Consider the following 15,896-nt stretch of genomic DNA (forward strand, 5'->3'; position numbering starts at 1 on the left):
AAGATCTGAGATGTTTAGTAGACTACATGCCCATTAGAGAAACAGGGTGGAATTATGGTTAGAGAGGAAGATCTGTGCCTCTGAATCATACTGGATATATTACTCTGAGACAGTCACTTAACCTCTTAGTACCCTGAGATAACACTTTGAGACTATAAGTTGTAGAACAGTTGCTGTTTATCAGGAGTTTCCTAGATCCATGTAAGAATGTATCTATCAATCAATATAGCTTCCTAGACAGGGTCCAGATGAAAAAAAGAAGTCCACTATGAGTCAATGGTATGAAAAGGAAGCAACAAAAGCTAAGATAATTGTAAACCACCTTGAAAAGAGAATGATAGAAGGTGGAGACAAGATGGTAGAGAAAAGGCATGGACTCACCTAAGCACTCCCAAATTCCCCTTCAAACAACTTTAAATGACACCTGAAGTGGCAGAACCCACAAAAGGATGGGGTGAAACAGTTTTCTAGCCCAAGACATCTTAGAAGGTTGTCAGGAAAAGCCTCTTGTGCTGGGGTGAGATTAAAGCATAGGATGCACCAAGCCATAGGAAACCAGGAGAAAGTTTGGAGGCAACTAAATCAGCAAACTCAAAATTTTAAGAAATAAAAGTTAAAATTATTTCAGAGGTATTTGGGGGAGAAAATTAAATATTTTTAAAGTAGCATAATAAGCAGAATGGAGACAAGGATAATCCTCTTGCATCCTTGGTCTAACAACATCTGGGCTATTGGGTTGTTCTGCTTGCCATATTTATTTATTTTTTTCTAAAATGTATTTATTTTACAAGTTATTTATAATCTTTCCATCCCACTATTCTCCACAATAGAACAATAAAAAGAGGTGAAAAAACCTCCATAGTAAATATGCATAGTCCAACAAAACACATTTCCACCTTGGTCAGGTTTAAAAATATATCTCATCCTGCATTTTAAGTCCATAACTTCTCTGGCAGGAGGTAGGAAGTATGTTTCATTTTCAATTCCTTGGACTTTGTGGTTTATCATTGTATTGGTCAGAGTTCTGAAGCCTTTTAAAGCTGTTTTTTTACAATGTTGTCATTTTATAGGTTCTCCTAGTTTTACTCATTTTACTCTGCAGGGCCCTTTCTGATATCTTCTGAAACTATCCATTTTGTCATTTCTTGTGGCACAATCATATTCTATCATATTCACACACCACAATTTGTTTATCTATTCCCCAAAAGATAGTTATCCCTCAATCTTTACACTTTCTCTCTGGAGCAGCTAGGTGGTGCAGTGGATAGAGCACCAATGCTGGAATCAGGAGGACTTGAGTTCAAATCTCACCTCAGACACTTGACACTCACTAGCTGTGTGAGTTTGGGCAAGTCACTTAACCCCAATTGCCTCATCCTGGGTCATCTTCAGTCATCTTGATGGCTATCTGGTCACTGGATTCAGATGGCTCTGGAGGAGAAGTAAGGCTGATGACCTGCACAGCCCTCCCTCACTCAAAACAAAGTCAAGTGCAAGTCATGTCATTATTTCTCTGATGGCATGGTCTTCTTCGACAACGAAGGATGAACACGCACACACACACACACACACACACACACACACACACACACATACACACACACACACACACAGTTATCCCTTTGGTTTCCAGTTTGGTGTTATCATAAAAAGGGCTGCTATAAATATTTTTGTACATACAAATACTTTTACTCTTTCTTTGATCCTTATATATAGTGGGTTCCGTATTTATAAAGGATGTTGACAAGATTGAGAGAATTCAAAACTGAGTGACCAGGATGGTGAGGACACTAGAGACCATTCCATGTAAGGATCAGTTGAAAAGAAGAATTAAAGAGGAGATGGTAAGTATCTCCAAGTATCTGAAGGGCTATGATATGGGAGAAAGACTAGCTTTCTTTTAATTTCTTCCAAGGGTGGAGGTGGAAAGAAGTTTCCATGTCTCAAATTCTGTAATTCTGAAGGAGTCCGAAAAAGGAAGAGTTGAAGACAAAGCTTATACAGTTCATAGCACTGTCCAAGGTTGACCCTGCTTTTCTCTCCCTGCTTCTCTTGTTTAAACCATATGTATGTTTTGTAAAAAAAAAAAAAAAAAAGGTTGTTCTTTATAATTCAAAAGCATGGCTAAATACAGTAAAAGACTGGTTTCCTACTAGACAAGTATAGGCTATTCTCATCTATTGTCCTAATGAGCAGCAGGGATATTATGAAAAGATAAAATCTATATATAAATGCAAAAAAATTACTGTGTTCAATAGTTTTTTTTTTTCTTTTCTCTGGGAGTAGTGCTCCAGATGGTTTATTCTCAGAATGACTTTGTGAACTGGAAGAATCAGATAATCACATCAGTTTTGGAATTTCTAGGGAAGGTTAGTCCTATCTTTGCCAGCAAGTTCCTATGAGCAGTATTTCTTTTCCATTAAACCATCTGTCTTATTTAATTATATCTGCATTAGGACTAATCATAACACTTGCTACCAGTATATCTCTAAATTAAGTCAACTAATTAGAAAAAATATCTGAGTCATTTTGAGTGTCATTCAACAACATAAACTTATAAAATAGCTCCATGTTATGCCAATCTGGGTATACAATTCTATATTCTATTTTAACAATATACACACTGTGAAAGCAAGATAAAACAACCAGGTTATAAAACAGATGCTAATTCTACCCCCTAAACCAATGTTGTAGCATGATTTTCACCACAAAATTGTACAGAGATGCCTAATGACATATACATGTTTAGATATGGCTAATGCATTGGTTTGTTTTGCTTGGTTATACTTATTTGTTACAAAAGAGGGCTTCTATTTGAGAAGGATGTGATTTATTTTGTAGGGATAAAGTTGAAAGACAGAGGGATGGACAGAAAGACAGAGAAGGAAGGGAGGAAGGAAGGAAGGAAGGAAAGAAGGAAGGAAGGAAGGAAGGAAGGAAGGAAGGAAGGAAGGAAGGAAGGAAGGAAGGAAGGAAGGAAGGAAGGAAGGAAGAAAGAAAGGAAAGAAGGAAAGAAAGAAGGAAAGTATGTAGGAAGGAAAGAATGGGGGGGGAGCAGTAGAACATTAGAAAAATACTTCAAAGAAAACAAGAATGTTCAAAAGAGGGACAGAAAATAGCAATTTTGTTACTATTATGTTAAATTTAATATACATTTAAAAGACTACATAACATAAATTCATCCTTTCATATGCAACCGTATTTTGTCCTTTGTACACTGAAATGTTTATATTTATGGTTGGCAAGTTCATAATAAAGAAGAATTTTTTAAAATGTTGAGTCTAAATTCCTAATAACATTAAACTTTAAGAATCAATTAGACAGTGGGTAATCTTTCTGTCATAGAAGAGTCTGGTTCCCACATTAAAGCACTCAAGGTAAATTCAAGTGTGTATATTTAGCCTATAAAAATGGGACTGAGTAATTTTTCATTTGTTTTAATAAGGGCTTCTGTGGGGTTTCTGTTATTTTTTCCCCAGTTCAGTTAATTCCATTTCCTCTGTCATATTCCACTTTTGACTATTTTCAGATGCTATAACAAGGAAGACTGTATTTTTCTGTGTTAATCTTTGCTCTTTTACTAATTATGTCTACTATTTGAATGCAAACCTTTTTTTTAATCTCAATGCAAATGGATGTTGATCATAGAATCTAGAATCTTAGTATGCACAAGTACATAATAAATTCAGTTTGTTTTGGTTTGCTTGTCAAAGGAGGAAGCATCTGGTCCTATGGTTATGATCATAGTATAGAGAATTCCTTACACTAATGTAATAGTGCAACTCACCTCTAGCTGGTAGCCTCAGAGAATCACCTCTATATACTAAGAAGTTAAATGACTTGCTCCTGGTCACACGATCTAGTATCTGTCATAGACAGGCATTGAAACCCACTTCTTCCTAACTTTCAACACAGTATTGTGCACAAACTGCCTCTCAGATTTAGTGTAGAGAAGGAAAAAACTGAAATGCTGAGAAAGAATCAAGCCTATCTTGGGGCTTTGCTCTCAGTGATGATCACAGACTACATCCCTAATCTGGCAAATGCATCATAAAGCTGATCGCAAAATGGTCCAATGAGTTGTATGGCTCAGCAAAATCCATTTCGACTAATGGAAAAACAACAAATGCTTAATTTAATGGCATCACCTCCATACATGAAGAACAGTATATCGTAACTGAGAATCAAACTAAAACTATAATGTACCAGCAGACCATGTTGACTAAAGCCTTCCAGTAGTAGTAGTAGACAGAGGAATGGTAGAAATTATTTCTCTTTTAATTCAATGAGAAATAGTTATCATATAGCCATACTTAAATTGGTCTCTGTTTTTGTCACATAGACCTTCTCTTCATTGGTAAAGATCATAGCCTAACTGTGCCTTCTCATTCTGTGTAACTTCTATTTATATCCTTCCCATAAGTCCTTTACAGTTGCCCACCCACCATGTTCGAGATCCCTTCTCTAGGTCTTTTCTTTAACATGGTATGACTAGCAGCACAACTCTTTTCCAAGAGGAACTCTGTCTACTTTGTTACGCTGCTTCCCAGGAAGACCTGTATTTAAGACTAATCAACATATAGAAACATATTCCTATATTCCAAAGGATCTGTGTTCTCATCAATGCATGTACTTCCTCCAAAGATGCTGCTAGCAACCTGTTCATCCCTACCCTCTAACACAGGGGAGTCCATCCAACATTCTGGGAGCCTTCCTTTCAATGCCTCTTGGCATTGAGTAAATTGATATTGAATAACCCATAAAAGTAAACCCATGAAATTGAGTAATAGGTTTAACTACAAAAGGAAAAAAGTTGCAATGCTTTAGAAGTGTTACAAACTAATTCTGATCTTTCACTTCTCTGCAAGCATAGTGATAGCTAGATCTCCATCTTTCTCAACTCTTTTTTATGTGCAAGTGAAAGGAGCTGGAAATATTTAGCTTGGAGAAAAGATGAATTTGAGTGAGAGGTAAGAAGAGCCCAAACTTTAAATACTTCAAAGGTTGTCCTGAGAAAGAGGGATTAAGTCTGTTCTGCTTGGTTCTAGAGGAATGAACTATAAGTAATACATAGAAATTGTAAAAAGCTTCAGCATAAGACAAATTCATTACTATTATTTTTCTAGAACTACTAAAAGATTTCAGGAAAAAATGCAGCCTGGAAAACACATATAACAAGGTTTAATACCAGTAGATATTTATGTAGAGGCCAGAATTAGTTTCACAATATTTGATCCTCTCTGTTCCTTCCTCCATGCTGGATAGAAAAAGAGCTGAATCCTTCCCTACCATTTTCCCCATCTCTTCCCTGGGAACTGGTTTAAAATACAATCTTTTCTTTTGTTACCACCCTCACCACAGTATCTCTTTCATCTCTGGAGGCTTATCTATCACATCTTAATACAATTATTACTTTCCAGCATAGGGGTAATTAAATAATGGACCTGTGAGTAATTTGGTCCATTGCTCTATTTTATAAAGTATATAATAAATGAAAAGCTATTAATATAATCACAATAGCTCAGAGCCCCCAATTAGAAAAATCCCTAAAATTCAGACAGGTTTGGCTTTCTGCCCTAATATAAGTTTCTGTTTATCTCTAACCTCTTCATATTTGAGGAAAAATGAGGAAACAGGAAATATTGAAATAATTACAATTAGACTATATTAGAATGTCTACCATTGGACAAACATGGGGAGGAGAAGTTAGGAAATAGAAGTCTTTTTTTGTGAACCTCCCTTAGTCCTTGAAGAGATAACTGATAGCTTCAGTTTTAGTCCTCAGTTCTGAGATGCCTACCTTGATCCCTCTCTCATTTGCCTCAACTCTACCCTCCTGTCATTTCCCCCCTTTTATTTAGCCTAGTTCACCTATGTCTCCAATTCTTTCTATCTTGCTTTATTATTCCCATAGGGCTGGAGAATTTCCCCATAGCAGCTCCTGCAGCTTCCCTATTTTTGAGTGTTTCCCTTTAAGAACTTCTAGATATGACTCAAGTCCATCTTCCAGCCCAAAGATTTTGATAGTCCCACATTGCTTGGAGAGGGAATGCTTGTCCTCCTGAACAACAGATCTCAGTCAGTTTTCAAATTTCTACTGGGTTGTTGTTCAGAAGCTGTCATGTCCAACTCTACATGACCCTTGTGGACTTTTGTCCATGGGGTTTTCCTGGCAAAGAACTTTCAGTGGTTTGCCATTTCTTTCTCCAGTGTGTCTTCATTTACAGATGAGTAACTGAGCAAATAGGGATTAAATGACTTGCCTAGGGTCACACAGTCAATAAGTGTCTGAGACTGGATTTGAACTCAGATCTTCCTAATTCCAAGCCTGTTAACACTCTATTTACTGCACCACTTAGTTACCTATGTTCCTGCCTAGAGTTTGGAATTTTTCAGTCCTTTGCAAAATCATGGGTAAACCTTATTATATCCATGGGCATTAAATGCATGGGTAAACATCGTTACACAGGTTTTATTATTTTGTACAAAGATCATTAATAACAATTAGGACCTTGGCAGTTTCAGTGAGGTAAACAGGAGTTCTCAAACTATGTAAGGGCAATCAGAGTATTTAGATCTTAGTGACAGCAAAAGCCTATTTGGTGAGGAGATTCCTAAAAAGGAGTAGACAGAGAAAAAAAAAGGAAGACATTCTTCAAATTTTTGCTTGGGATTCTGTCTTTTAAAATGCCCATTTTGTGCAAATGGGATACAAAACGTTGATAAATAAAAGGATTATTTTACCCTGGTGGATAATCTCTCATGTCAGTTCTCATGCTCCCTGGTCAGGCTTAGGGGATGACATTAAGACAAGGGATGGGATAAAGTGTCACTTGGTATTATTTATGATTAAATATCATATTTCTTTCCAAGATAAATTTCTTTTATAAAATCGTCATTGTACCAATCTGAAGTGAATGCAGCATATACAAGATATTCCAAAAGCCTTAGTGTAGTTTTAAGCATTAGTAACTTAAAAAAGAATAATACTCTTAGACTATATCTTATTATACATAAATCCGATAATTTTAAAATCTTATGCTTTAGATGTAGATTTTTGAAATACTTTCAGAACAGCATTTCCTACATAAACTGACATTTATGTAACACCTTAACGTTTGTAAAATTCTTTATATGCATCATCTCAATTGATCCCCTCCATAATACTGTGGGAGAAATACTGCAGTTATTAGATCCATGTTTTGCAGAAGAGGAAACTAAGTCTCAGAAAAAGTAAATGATTTGTCCATTGTCACTTAATGAGTAGGTGTAGGTAGGAGATCTCAAACTCTGGTTTCCTCTGCCATCTAGTCTATTAGTTTTTGCAATACACCACACTGACTATGTTTTATTGTCATAGGAAGTTACTTACATGAAACCTGTTATCAACATCCCTTAATGCCCATAAGGATACAGTATTTAAGGGGGGGTACAAAGTAAAGAAAAGATATAGTCTTTGCTCTGAGCAAATTTGTAGCTTTAAATGACAGATATGCATTCAATTCTCAAGACACAATGAAACGGAATAAAGTTAATGTTCAAAAAGTAATCATTTCCAGTGTTTCAGATATGAGGACAGGTATTGGAGAAAGTATTTGCTGCTCAGTCATTCAGCTGTGTCTGATTCTTCATGACCCCATGGACCATGCAGGGATTTTCTTGACAAAGATACTGGAGTGGTTTGTCACTTCCTTCTCCAGTGGATTAAAGAAAACAGATGACCTGCCCAGGATCATGCATCTAGTAAAGTGTTTGAAGTTGGACTTGAACTCAGACCTTCCGGACTCCAAGTCCAGCACTCTACTCACTGAGACACCTATCTGCCTACTGGAAAAGATATGCAACATACTTTCTTTCAGGATCAAAGACCTTATCAGCAATAAATGATTCTCTGAGGTTTAATTTAAAAAAAAAAATCTTTAAGTAGATATCTTTAAAATCAGAGCAGGAAGAATAGTTCTAAGTAAAAAGAGGTAGATATTCACACAAAACCACAGGATTTAGAGAAACACATGTTTACTAACTGCTTTTCTATCTGAAGGCTGGCTTAGTTTGAGAGGTTAGAGAAAGAAAGAGAGGGGTTTACTCTTCATGTGGGTATTCAACTATATATCTTCACAGAAGGAACTAGTCTCATAAGATATATGTTATTCCTGTAAATTAGGTTTGATTACTAAATGCAGAAGACTGCATATCCTTGCCCAGGTTGAGTAAAAATTGTTTCAGTATATTTGGAATACGGACAATTTTTCAGTATCTATGGAGCCCACATCTTTTGGAAATCTCTAAAGGATAACAGTGTCTGTATTTGGTGCAAATTCAGAAAGCATACAAATTTCTTAGAAGCAAATAAGCAAATGGACTTGGAAAAGAAACAAAACAACCCTAAATTAAGGTAATGTTTGCAACTCTGTTCTTTTCATACTGCTGCCCATAATCACATTAACATAGAAAATTATCCAAAGAATTGAAGAACTTGTATAGTTATTTACTCATTTTCTAATGGTTCTCTGAGGTACTGGGGGTACTTTTTGGCAGCCAAAGATTTTGCTCACCCTTAGTGTACTGAGCAGAAGAGAAAGTGGAGTTGTTTCAACTCAGTTCTATTTGCAAGAGTATTGCTCCTCTAGAGAATGTAATTTGATGCAGTAACTCATTCTACCACTTCTGTTCCGACTTTGCTCATTCTCACTCATTCCACCACTTTTGCTCAATCTCTGCTTGGCAGTCAAGATGCTAGGGACAGAATATCACAGGATTTCATGGTCAGTCACTTCAATTAGGGGAATACACATTTACAATGAAGATGATTCCTTCAAATGGCTTCGGTCCATTAGTATATAAATACTTCTCTATAGATAATTATTCCAATTAGTCCCCCTACCCCCTCTGCCCTCCAGAAGTTTCATTTTCTATTGGCAGTCTAGAAATACCCTGGAAAAGTATGAGGATGAGGTTGTATTGAGTGACATAGAATTCTAAAATGCTGTGGGACTGAGTGTCTAAATTATCTTTTTTCCCCTCCTTTATCTCACTATCAAGTCATTCATATATCTTGTCTCTTGCTTTACGTATCCCTTCTAACCTTCACAGATGATACTACCAGCTGTGCCCTCTGATGAGACTGCCACTCTTGTTTTATGGTTTCTCAGCTTTTCCCATCCTCTTTTTGTTCTGTTCAGCCATTTTTCAGCCATGTCCAACTATTTGTAACCTCATTTGGGGTTTCCTTGGCAAAGAAAATGGAGTGGTTTGTCATTTCCTTCCCTGTCTCCTGCATGTTACCTGCTATCTTTACATTAGTGTTATATGTTCCCTCCTTAAAATTCTGAAATGTTCATAAAAGTTAAGATGGAGGAGAAAACAATATTGACATTCATTTGTTCAGCATTTTATGGTTAATATGCATTATTAGTGCAAAGGGCACTCATTCTGGAATCAGAGCTCCAGGGTTCAGATTCAACTTCTGTTGTTTATCACTTGGGTGACCCTAGTCAAACTGTTTGACATTACCACCCTCTGGCTTCAGTTTCCTTGTCTGTAAAACAAGATGGCTAGGCCAAATGGCCTCCGAGTTCTTTATCAGCTCTAGAAGTAATTATGTCTTTTAATCTTCCAAACAATCCTCTGAGGCAGGAGTGCAAGTATTACTCTCATTTTACAGATGAGGAAATTAAGAGGAGGTAAGTGACATCCAGAAATAACTTCATTTTTTTATCCAAGTAAAGAGGTAGAATGGTATAGTGGTCAGAGTGCTGAATTTAGAATTAGAAAGACATGAATTCTAATCCTATCTTTAATATTTACTAGCTGTGTGACCCTGGCAAAGTCACTTAAATTCACTGAGGTTCAGGCAATTTCACAAAATTATAAATTTTAATAGAGGATATTCCCATTTAGATTAAGATGGAGGTCCTTGATGTATTGAAGCCTATTTGTGGAACACTTTAATACATATAACTTGCATTTACATGACAACTAAGTGCTTTCTCACAGATTCCTAACAAGATATAAATCCATCAATCATATCTTTATCATTTTCCAGCACAAAGGTCATCCTGTTTTTAATGTTTTTCTGAAGTCATGTCCTTATATTTGTAAAGCTTCTACTAATTTCTAGTCTTTTCATCAGAAATGTTTAAGTGCTCTATTTTATTACAAGTCTATCTTTCCCCTGTAGGGTTATACCAACTTTTCTGGGAAAGTTACCTTTAATTGTAAGCCTATATCTTTTTTGCATTTTGGAATATAATATTCCAAGCTCTCCGTTCTTAATAGTTATGGCTGCTAAATCTTATGTGATCATTAGCATGCCTCCTCAGCACTTTGAGTCTCCCTTTCTGGCAGCTTGCAGCATTTTCTCTTTGACCTAGAAGTGCTGGATTTTGTCTGTTATGTTCCTGGAAGCTTTCATTTTGGTATTTCTTTTATGAAATGGTTCCTGAATTCTTTCTACTTTCACATTAACCTCAGATTCTAAGAGATCTGGACAATTTTCTTTCATTATTTCTTGAAATATAATGAATTGGCATTTTGGGTTTTGGTAATGGCTTTCAGGTAGTTCAGTGATTCTTAAATTATTTTTCTATGATCTGTTTTTCAGGTCAGTTGATTATAATATGAAAAATCTTACATTTTCTCCTATCTTTTCAGTCCTTTAGCTTTGTTTTAATATTTCTTGTTGTTTCATAGAGCCATTGGCTTGTATTTGGTCCATTCTAATTTTCCTCCAATTTATTACTTTCACAAAGTTTTGTTCCTCCTATGTAAAACTGTTAATTCCCTTTCTGTAATGCTCATTTTCCTTTCAGTTCTCTTCTTTAGTGTTCTCATTTGATTTATATAATCATTTTTAAAACTCTTAAAAAGTCTCTTGCCTCAATTCTTCCAGAAATTCTAGCTAAATATGTGACCAAGATGTGTGTGTGTGTGTGTGTGTATGTGCTATGTGCTATGTCATTGTTTTGAGGCTTTGCTTATGGATGTTTTGGAATTAATCTCCTCTTCTCTGTCTTTGTCTTGGGCATTACATTTACCTCTTTATGGTGGAATTTTCCTTGTATTTACTCATTCTTCCACCCTTACTTTTAAAATTCATATATATGTGTGTGTGTGTGTGTATGTGTGTGTGTGTGTGTGTATACATATATATATATATTTGAAAACTTAGAACTAGATTCTGCACACTTGTGGAGGAAATGTCCAAAAAGACTGGGTCATACTTAGTCCCATTTTGTATTCTCTAACGTCTTGTGACTGATTTCTTCAAGTATTGAATTCTGTTTTTCAAGGGTATCAGGGACAGTTAATGGTGAGGACCTGCAAGTTTTCAGTGCACTCAGTGTCTGAGGCAGGGTAAAGTCACTGCCTTTCTAGTTTAAGTTTCTGAAGCTCATGAGCTGAGTTTGGGTCTGAGCAACACAACTGTGGGCTTGCTCTTGGTTTGAGGTCCAGTGCCCTGCTACTGCACACAGCCACCATTAACTATCTAGAAGGGTCTGCAAGTCCTTAGAAACAGAATGGTTGACTCTACATTGGTCTGAATTCTCTATGTTGGTTATCCAGTTGCAGGTTTCAGACTGAAGTAGGGGCTACATCTGAAACTCTGCTCAACTCTTGGGGTCAAAGCCACATAGCTGTTGTCTGTTTCTTCCCCCATCCTTTGCCTAATACACACCTCTCCTTGGTCCCTCCCACCCCCAGGCTCAAATCTTTTAATCTTTACATTGGATCTGTACCCCAGGTCTAAGGCATGATTAATAGAACTGCCATTAATAGCACCTGTTGCTAATTCCTATACCGCATCAGAACTGGCCATGTTTAATTGGGGGTGTGGAGTGTAGAGGAGGGTATCTCTTCTTTTCCTAGTACAGAGGCCCATACTCTACTTCAGTCCCTATAATAGAAGGCTCTGTCTGGAAACTCTCCTTCCTTGTTAGACCTTTGGATCTTTGTTTATCTCCCTGTGCTGACCTGGGCTGGAAAAAAATGACAAGATGTGATTTTCCTTACATTTCCTGATCAGGACTTGGTCTGCTGTGTTTCTAGGTTTTTGTTGGATTAGTTGAGGGAAACATCTGGGCTGAACTTCTTTCTCCTACTCTCCCATCTCAACTGGTCTTCTCTCTGTGAATTTTTGTTAAAAAAAAAAAAAAGTAGCGAAATCACAGTTCCCTTCCATGTAGAAGAGGGTATTCAGTGCTTTGCATGTAATATACATTTAATAAATGTTTAGTTGCTTTACTGACTTTTTCTGGTCAAATGAAAGTTAAGCAAAACATCAATGTTTATTGGATTAAACCACAAATGCAGAAAATGGTGGATGTTGGGTTGATTATATTCTGATCATAGGATACCTCCTGGAAGCTTAGATTTTAAATAAAATTTACATATTTTTCTATGTATAATTTTGTGTGACAAAAGTCTAATGCTTAAAAAAAAAATTAGTGATTTAAGTGCTCTCATTAGTTGGCTACTGAATAATCACAGTTTATAGTACAATCATATTGATTGCCATGGCAGATCAGACAGCCAGTAGGGGTGAGTGAGTAGGCTACAACACATTACTAAGAAAAAAAAATGTACAAGAAAAGTACCATAAAGGTTATGACCAGAGAGATATGTGTTTTGAAAAGAAAATAGATGCATTGTAAGGAGTCGTAATTGATATGCAGCCTGTGTGCTTCTTTGGAATACACACAATGTTAAAAGAAATAAAGTAAGGTCCCTAGCACAGGGGTCTGCAAACTACAGCTCGTGCCAAATCTGGCTAACTGCAAAATTCAGTATATGTGCTAATATAAAACATGGAGTAGACCAGCGTAGTGACCCTTAAGCTGTATTTCACTCACTGTGGACTACCATATTGAGTGGAGGTTTCATGTGAGAACACAGACTGAGAAGAAATATAAGGATCACAGTCTGAGTCAGTGGCAAGTAGTTGCATTAATGAGGCATCACAAATCAGTTTTTTAAAATACATCATATTTTGATGTAGCCCATATTGCTACAGATGCTAGCTACTATTACTATTACTTCTACTGCTATCACGATTACTCTCACTATTACTGCCTAGCATCTACTTAGCATTTTTGTTTGAAAAAGCTTGAAAAGCTCTATACAAATATGATTTCATTTTATATTCATAACTCCAGGAGGTAGGTGCTATTATAATCTCCACTTTATAGATGAAGCAACTGACGCAGACAGAGGTTGAGCAACTTGCCCAGGGTCACAAGCTAGTAAGAGTCTGAGGATGGATTTGAATTCATTTTTCCTGACTCCAGGTTTAAAGATGCATACGTTAGCTTCCATATTTCAAAGATGTATGGCACAAACAAATGATAATCAGGAAAATGGCATTAAACTATTAAACATGTGCCTAAAATGTAATTTCTTCTATTAGTAAGGTTTGGGCTTCCCAAAATTTTATCTCAAGGTCCTTTGTAAGACATCGTTTAACAGCTATATGTGTGTCAAAGAACTAGAAGACTTTGGAATTTCTTACAATAGAAACACTTAAAATATCTAATCAGTCTGTAGGTCAGATCACTTAGCCTCTTACAATCCCATGGGAAACTTTTTCAGCTTTGTACAGGGAGTGAAATTCAGATGTGGTATTCTGACCCTAACCTCTACCGTATCAGACTTATCATTAACCCCTATCTCTGAAATAGCCCCATTTGATGTGGAATTGCTCTAATGTAATTCTGTCCTGAGTAATTGGCCTCTTTTCTAATGAAGCTATGCAGAAGCTGTCCAGCTGGATGAAAGACTCTTTAAATCTACTTAATGAGCCTTTAGCTGTCTCAGCTTTAACCTTAGCAACTGACAATGGCAGTATGTGTTCACACATTTGTATGGGTTATTTTATAATTTATTTAGTGGCAACAGTTTCATTATAATTCCTAAAATGGTGGTTGCTTTCCAGATTCTCTGCAGCACCTGAGCAAAATCTGCCAGCTTATGTTTCATGCAGAAAATTCCTTAGTCACCAGTGTTCTCTCCCTTGTTCTGCCTGCTGCCTTTGGAGGATGGATGCTAACTGTATGGTGCTCCGTGGGCACAAAGATAAGCAAGTTTTCCAAGGCCAGTTTCCTTTTCAGTCCAGAAGCACACAATGTGATAACACCACATATAAGGAAACAGAGGCTTTTTGCTAGGCAATGTATAGTATTAAAAACAACTTTACTGTGTATTGATTTTGTTTTGTACTGTTTCTGTTGACATGCAAATAATAAAGACAAGACTTGAGTCCGGAGGGTGGAAGACAATGTTCATACCTCTTTTGCTTAGTATTTGTGCTTGATTTTTTCATTTGAATGCCAACTTAGAGATGATTTAATAATGGAAGTGGGCTTTTGTAGCCAAGCTCCCACACAGATTTTGTGGTTTTCTTTGGCAAAAGTCCTTGAAATAAATTTACTGATGACAAATAAGAAATTCAGTAAGAGTGACAAGGAATTTCTAACCCCAAATTAGATCATATTCTAGGTCAGTAGACTTCAGTTCAACCCCAGGCACAGTAAGTGAAAAGAAGAGTTTAATCTTGGATCACCCTCCCTGGACTAAATTCAGTTAGTGGATAGCTCATAAGCTCTGCCTAAGACAAAAGAGTTATTAGTTTATCCTTATCATGGAGAAGGTTGTTAGTTATGGTATTCTAGCAGGTAACAGCCAAATGGTCAGCAGGTGACCCTAAAGTTACGAATCCTAGAAGGTCAAAGCAGAGAATAAGATCCAGAATTGACCAAAACCAACTGTGCACCTTGACTATCAAAGGTATCAGTGACATTACCAGAGGATTTTTTTCAGCCCTACAGCATCAGAGATATGAACTACACAGTGTGTCATCACCATGTGTCCCTACCTATGAGTGCACTGGCTACAAGGTTTCATGTGTATACCTCCTCATATACGTTCCTTGGCCACATCTGCTTCCTACAGATGTATCATCCTTGTATGGGCCTAGTTGTAATACCCTCTACCACAGCTATGCCTTCACACACCTGTGGCAGGCAGTATGCCATGTGCATGGATGGAAGGGACATTACTTTTTTGATATACATTTTGACTCAATTTTTTTTCCTTGAATTCATGTATCTTCCATCTGGCAGGTAAAATCAAACACGTCAAAAGGGACTTGTGAGATTTGTTTCTGAAAGAGAACACTGACTTGCAGAGTATTTTAATGTTGGGGTCAAAGGATTTTAGACATAAAGCTAGAAGAGACTTCAGAGGTCATATAGACCAACCCTTACATTTAACAAAATAAGAAAACTGAGGCCTAGAGATGTTAAGTGATATATTAAGTGAAGATCATATAGGCTGTAAGTGGTAGAGTTGGAACTTAGAACACAGGTCCTATGCTTCCAAATTTTGCATTTTTTTCTACTTTATCATTTCTGGGAACCATATGTGATACTAGGTACCCTAAGGAAGATACATGTAACACTATCATTTTTTTCCCTTTCAAGACCTTCAATCCTCGCTAAATAAATCCCAAGAACCAAACACACACACACACACACACACACACACACACACACACACACACACACGTTTAAGCATCATATCCTACTCTGAGTCTGAGAGAGGAGCTCACAAAAAAGATGATAAAGATGGATGACATATAAAAAGAGTAATATGTATGTGTATGATTAGGCAAAAACTAAAACAATTATGAGAAAATTGAAACTGAAAACAAGAAAAATGTAAAAGACTCATAATTGTATTGTATAGTGAATTTCAGAATTGTCACTATTATCGACCAGATCCATTTCGCTTCCTGAAACAAAAATATAACCAACTCTGCAACTATTACCAATAGCCCCAAATAAATGAAACTAATACTGCAGCTAACCAAAGCATTGGGTCTTCTGATCAGTTCCTAGATC

Source organism: Notamacropus eugenii, chromosome 1, assembly GCF_028372415.1.
Source record: "Notamacropus eugenii isolate mMacEug1 chromosome 1, mMacEug1.pri_v2, whole genome shotgun sequence".
In the NCBI taxonomy this organism is placed as follows: Eukaryota; Metazoa; Chordata; class Mammalia; order Diprotodontia; family Macropodidae; genus Notamacropus; species Notamacropus eugenii.